Below are 7215 nucleotides of genomic sequence, written 5' to 3' on the forward strand. Positions count from 1 at the left end.
AAATAACATCATGGAACATCTAGCAATAGCTATGCTTTCTCAAATAAATACAAGTCATTCATTATCATAGAATATAATTCCAAGTAATATATTTAAGTATAATAATTAAATTATATAGTTACAATCCCTAATAATGTTCATAATATCAAAATATTCACTTAAACTATAGAAACTTCAGTCAAAGTAGTTAAGTCTAAGTTATGACTATATTTAGAGAATCCTAAAGACTAGTCCAAAAAGCTTCTAGAACAATATATTTGTATAACAAAGTGGCAACCTACAAAATTAACACTCAAATATTCATGACCTTTTTATATACTAATAATGATAAAGAAATAGACATAAAAATAATCCTATTCACAATAGTGCCACAGAAACTCAAGCACCTTGGAGTCAATTTAAATAAAGATGTGAAAGACTTTTACAAAGAAAACAAAACACTAGTCGAAGAAATAAAAGAGGACACAAGGAAATAGAGGCATAAACCCTGATTATGGATAGAGTGGATTAACAGCACTAAAATAGCAAAACTCCTCCCAAAGCATTGGACAGATTAATTGCAATCCCTCTAAGGATCCCCATGACATTCTTTAAAAAAGTGGATCAAACACTCCTGAAATTTATTTGGAAAAATAATTCTCCACGAAGAGTGAAAGCAATCCTTAGGAAAAAGAGATGGAAAGCATCACTTTCCTTAACTTTAAATTGTATTACAAAGCAATAGTCATTAAAATGGCATGTATTGTACTAGACAGACCCTCAGATCAATGGAATAGACTTGAGTATTCAGAATATATTATATTCAGACATATAATCAATTAATTTTTGATAAAAAGGCAAGAAAAGTGCGCCAATAAAAGTCTCTTCAAGGAGTGGTGTTGGAAAAACTGGTAAGCCACAAACAAACAAGTGAACACAGACCTCTCTGTAACACCATGCTCAAAGGTCAAATCAAAATGCATTAAAGACCTTGGTATCATACCTGAAACCATAATATATATATATAGAAGAAAACATCGGCAAAAAACTCCATGACTTTGAGACTAAAGTCATCTTCAAGGAGGAAAAACAACTATCAAAGCAAGTAGAGGTAAAGATGAACAAATGGGACAAAATTAAACTAATAAGCTTCTATACTTCAAAAGAAAAAAACAGTTACTAGTATATAAAGGCTACCCACAGAATAGGAGAAATTATTCACCCAAAACCCATTTGATAAGGGTCAAATCCTAAGATATACAAGGTACTGACAGAACTCAACAAGAAGAAAAATTCTAACACATCAAATAGAGATGGTCAAAAGGCACATGAAAAAATACTTCACATAACTAATCATCAGGGAGATGCAAATAAAACAACAAAAATATTATTTCACACCACAGAGAAAGGCACACATTACAAAGAACAATAGTGCTGACATGGATACAGGGGAAAACACGCATTGCTGGTGGAAATGCAGTCTAGTCCAGCCTTTCTGGATAACAATAATCCTCAAAAAACTGGACATTGAGCTCCCATATGATCCAGCAATACCACTCCTAGAGATCTACTCTACAAACAAAAAAAAAATACACAATACAAAAATGCCCTTTATACTCACAGGTTCATTGTAACACTAATAAAACACTATGCAGCTGTTAGGAAAAATGAAGTCATAAAATTTGTACATATATTGAAGGACCTGGAGACAATTATGCTGAGCAAAATGAACCACAGAAAGGATAGACATAGCATAGTTTTACTCATCTGTGGAATATAAGAAAAGTAAAAGGCAGTATAGTAATAATATCTAGAGACAATAGAGGTGGGCGAGAGCATGAGCCCATGATATGAAGCTTGCCAAAAGAACAATTAGTGCAGTTAGAAAAAAAACTACAATACAGCTACCATACAATGATAACGAGAGAGAGAGAGAGACAGAGAGAGAGAGAGAGAGAGAGAGAGAGAGAGAGAGATGTGAATGGGGTAGGGATATGAGGGACACTGGTGAAAGGTGGTGTGCATTCTATGACTGAGACCCAACCACAACCATTTCTGTAACTGACATGCTAAAATACAGAAATTATTTTTTATAAAAGGATTTTAAATCTTATTCTGGAGTGATATGGTTACTTAAGTATCCATGGCATGGATATATATCGTTGATGACCTATTCAAAACTTTTCCACTATTCCACACTGACAATTTTTTAAATCTTAATTAGTATTTAGAAAAGTTAAATAATTTTTAATTTGCTTTTATGTTATTGAAACCATTTTGACTTAAAAAGTCCTTCCTAGTTGGATTTCAGATATACAATGAATTAAGACCAATCCCATGACCACCTCAACCTCCTTTTACTAATGTTCCCAGAGCCTATACCAACCACCACCCTTTGCCCCTTAGCCTGCTAGTATAACAGGCACATTTAAAATTTAGATTGTTAGAATTTGGTCTCTAGAGTTCATTGTTATAGAGTCCATTGACTTTGGCTAAGATATTTAGTTCTCTCCCTTTTTTTATCCCCACCAATGGAACTGAGACCACTTGACTTCTGGTCCTCAATTTTTCACACTTGTGTTTATCATCCTCCATTCAGTTTCTTTCTCCTTGCTATACTCTGGGGACAAGGGTGTTTGAGACAAATTTCATTGAGACCATTGCATTTCTTCAGGCAGTTATTCTGTATAGCACGTATAAGTGATATAATACTGTATTTTTCTTCTTTTTCTGGCTTCCTTTAACATAATATCTTCCAGTTCTATTCATGTTGAAGCAAATTGCATGATTGTAGCATTCCTTACATGTATGTAAGTATGTACATATGTAGTATGTATGTACTATGTAGTATTCTACTGTATATGTGTATTACATCTTTATGATCTATCTACTCATCTGTAGTTGAACATTTATGTAGATTCTAAGTCTTAACTATTATACTGAATGCTGCAATAAATATCAGTTTGCCTACATCCTTTTTGTGTTTTTTTTAAATACCTTACCTAACAATCAATTCTGGTGAAATGTATATTAATAAAGTACAGTAAATTACCCTAGATACTCAAACCATGTAAAGTTAAGCATATACATCTAAATTGTTCACTAAAACTTCTTTCCTATTTGATAGATGCTTTACATGAATATTTTAATTTGGGATGTCAAAGGGGAAAATGGAATGTTGGAGGAGAAAAAGGTGAGGGAAATAAATGATCAATGAAAGAAAAACTGCTTAGGAGATAAAGGAAGAAAAAAGTTAAAGAGAGTACTATCAGAAAATAGAGATTAGGTCAATTTAATTCAAAAATTACTAAAAATAACACCATGTACAAATGTAAAATCCAAATGGACTAAAGACCTTGATATCAAACCTGAAAACGTAAGATATATAGAACAACAAGTTGGTAAGACACTTCATGAAATTGAGACTAAAGGCATCTTCAAGGAGGAAACAGCACTCTCCAAACAAGTAAAAGCAGAGATAAACAGATGGGAATTTATTAAGCTGAGAAGTTTCTGCACTTCAAAGGAAATAGTGCCTACGATACAAGAGCCACCCACTGAATGGGAGAAACTATTCACCCAAAAGCCATCAGGTAAGATTCTAATATTAAAAATATACAAGGAACAAACAGAACTTCACAAGAAAAAAAATTATCTAATTTCATCAAAAAATGGGGAGAAGAAATGAACACTTTGTCAAAGAAGAAATACAAATGGCCAAAAGACACATGAAAAATTTTACACATCACTAATTGTCAGGGAGATGAAAAGATAATAAGCAGTACTGGTGGGGATGTGAAAAGAAAGGAACTCTTATTCACTGCTGGTCAGAATGCTGTCTAGTCCAACCTTTATGGAAAACAATATGGAGATTCCTCCAAAAACTGAAATTGAGCTCCCATATAATCCATCTATACCACTCATATGGATATACCCTAGGAACACAAAAATACAATACAAAAATTCCTTCTCACATCTATTTTCATCGCAGTACTATTTACAATACCCAGACTCTGGAAACAATCAAGATGATCTTCAACAAATGAATGGCTAAAGAAACTGTGGTAAATATACACAATGGAATATTTTGAAGTCCTCAGAAGAGATGGTCATGAAATTTTCCTATACATGAATGTACATGAAATCTATTATGCTGATTGAAATAAGTGAGAGAGAGAAATAGACACAGAATAGTCTCATTCATTTATGGGTTTTAAAAAAATTAAAGACATTATTGTAATAATCCTAATCCCAGAGACAATAGAGATAAGGGCCGGGAGGACCAGCTCACAATATGGAGCTCACAACAAAGAGTGGTGAATGCTGTTAAGGAAATAACTACACTAACAACTAGCATGTCAATGTTAATGAATGAGATAAGTAGAATGCCTGTCTCAAATACAGTTAGGGATGAGGGAGGAGGGGGGTCATTTGTGGTGGGAATGTTGCACTGGTGAAGGAGGGTTTTCTGTTTATGACTGAAACCCAACAACAATCATGCTTTTAATTCTGGTGCTCATATAAAGCTTTTATTACAATTATTAACGATAGAAGATCAAATATAAATGTTCTTCATTGAGAATGAATGATTGAACATTTAGAAATTATATATATATATATTAAAAAGAAATACTAAAAATATACTATATATTGGGGACATACTCAATTGTATTTACCATAAAATCTAATATTAAAAGTCAAATTTTTTAAATTTATAATTTAACTCAGTGTTTGTTCATTTATCTTTTCCTAGAGCTCTCTACATCTATCTTGATTCTCCTAATATTCATCAGAATACATTCCCATTCCTATTTCCAAATTTCATTTGAGTTTGTTTGATATTTTATGTTTTAATACTTTTTTATTTTTATATTAAATACATGTGTGAGGGTCTTATCTTAATCATCTATTTTTAAAGTACTAAAATATGTGTTTTTGTTTTGTTTTGTTTTGGAGCCACACCCATTGATGTCCAGGTATTACTCCTCGCTCTGTTCTCAGAAATCAATCCTGGCAGGCTAAGGTTATCGGAAAGTATGCTAAGGATAGAACCTTGGTCTTTACATGACTGAAACCCAAACACAATCATGTATGTAATTAAGGTGTTTAAATAAATTAAAAAAAAAAAAAAAAAAACCTTGGTCAGCCAAGTGCAAAGCAAACACCCAACCTGCTGTGCTATTTCTCTGGCCTCCTAAAATGTTTTTTTTGTTTTTTTCTTTTTTTGGTTTTTGGGCCACACCCGGCGGTGCTCAGGGGCTACTCCTGGCGGTCTGCCCAGAAATAGCTCCTGGCAGGCACGGGGGACCATATGGGACACCGGGATTCGAATCAACCACCTTTGGTCCTGGATTGGCTGCTTGCAAGGCAAACGCCGCTGTACTATCTCTCCGGGCCCAAAATGTTGTTTTTTGAAGGAAACAACAAGCATTTGTAAGTTCAAATATTTATTTAGTATTAGCTATTATTTATGAATTATAGCTATTCGTTACACAGCATAGAGTTTTTAGAAGTTTGAAATGTGGAAAAATTAAGTTTTGGGGTTTTGTTTTGTTTTTGTTGTTTTTTGGGCCACATCCAGTGATCCTCGGGGGTTACTCCTGGTAATTCTTTCAGAAATCACCTCCTGCTTGGGGGATCATATAGGATGCCAGGGGATAGAACCGAGGTTTGTCCTAGGCTATTGTTTGTTTTCAAGGCAGACACCTTACCTCTAGCACCACCTCTCTGGCCCCGCAAAATTTAGTTCTATTTCATGTTGAATATTATAGAAAACACATATCTTTTGTACTTAATTTTTTTTACAAAATTTTAACTAGAGGTCCAGACACAGTTCAGAGTTTATGGTTAGAGGTTAAGCTATTTCGTATTGTATCCCAAGGACTGTTATGATTCCTGATCACAGAGCCAGGAGTAAATTCTTAGCACTGCTTGCTGGATGGGACTAAAAAAAAAAAAAAATGTAAAAAAAAAAAAAGAGAAAAAACAATTTATAAGATTCTAATTGAAAACATTTTACTAGCAATATATAAGGGTGTATTAGTTTATCAGTGAGAACTTTCACATATATATGTAGGGCATTCATCTGACTAAATACAAATTTGTACTGTCAATGGTCAGCAGATTTAAGAATTAAATTTAAGTAAAAAATAAATAAATGCACATGTAAATGACATTTATATGTAATAACATGTATGGTCTACATAATGAGTGGAGAGCAACCTAGAGTGACTCAACAAATCTTTGTTAGGTAAGATGACTAAATTTGAAGATAGGAAAATCTTGCAGGTATTATAAAAAAAAAGTATGCTGAATGATAAACTGTATCTGCATTTTTGTCATTTATAAAACTAGTAGAAAAGCATGATACTGTGCTCGCTTCGGCAGCACATATACTAAAATTGGAACTATACAGAGAAGATTAGCATGGCCCCTGCGCAAGGATGACACGCAAATTCGTGAAGCGTTCCATATTTAAAAAAAGAAAAAGAAAAAAAGAAAAGCATGATACTACACTAATACAATAAAATGAAAGTGCTCAGACATGTTAAGTAGACATAATAACCTGTGAACTATAGCTTATAACCATTGTATTGTGGTCACATTACTTATACATTAAAAATTTTTCCAATTCATCCAGAAATGTATGACCTTAGTTAGGCAGGTCATGTTATAAAAATCAAAATGTGAGTTCAACATATAAGTAGAGATAACTTTGTTCTATAAAACACTTGATATTTCTAATATTAGCATGATGAATAGATAACCAGCAATTATTTTCAAAGCAGCCACATTTATTATTAGGCATTAACATTATTTCTACAACAAAAGTGATGTCAAAACTTTGAAGGCATAGGCTAGAGGGCTAGAGATAGTCTTGTACATGGCCAACTTAGGGTTGATATCTAGAAACTCAAATGGTTTCTGAGCATTGACAGGAATGTTTCTGAATGCAGAAAGTAATCAATGAACATCATCGGTTGTGGCCAAAAAACAACCAAACAAAAAAAGCAGATTGGAAATCTTCTTTCATTACATAGATTTCATTATTTTCAAAGGCACAAATAATTTGATTTCTGCCATTGATTACTGGTGATATGATACAGTGTACATAATGTGTGCCTTGAATACCCACTAAAACACACACTGTGCAAGTGCATAGACTGAAATTACACATAAACTTATCTATTGCTAAAACTGGTGGATAGTTTGCTTTTCTAGGTGATGAAAGAGGGC

The 7215-nt window shown here is 33.2% G+C and overlaps 1 non-coding gene across 1 annotated transcript; it reads left to right on the forward strand.

The window, feature by feature from the left end:
* The first annotated feature begins 6350 nt into the window (after positions 1-6350).
* LOC125997644 (U6 spliceosomal RNA) lies at positions 6351-6457 on the forward strand. Its single transcript, XR_007491684.1, has one exon. It is a non-coding gene; the product is annotated as a U6 spliceosomal RNA (small nuclear RNA).
* The last annotated feature ends 758 nt before the right edge of the window (positions 6458-7215 follow it).

Source organism: Suncus etruscus, chromosome 19, assembly GCF_024139225.1.
Source record: "Suncus etruscus isolate mSunEtr1 chromosome 19, mSunEtr1.pri.cur, whole genome shotgun sequence".
NCBI lineage: Eukaryota > Metazoa > Chordata > Mammalia > Eulipotyphla > Soricidae > Suncus > Suncus etruscus.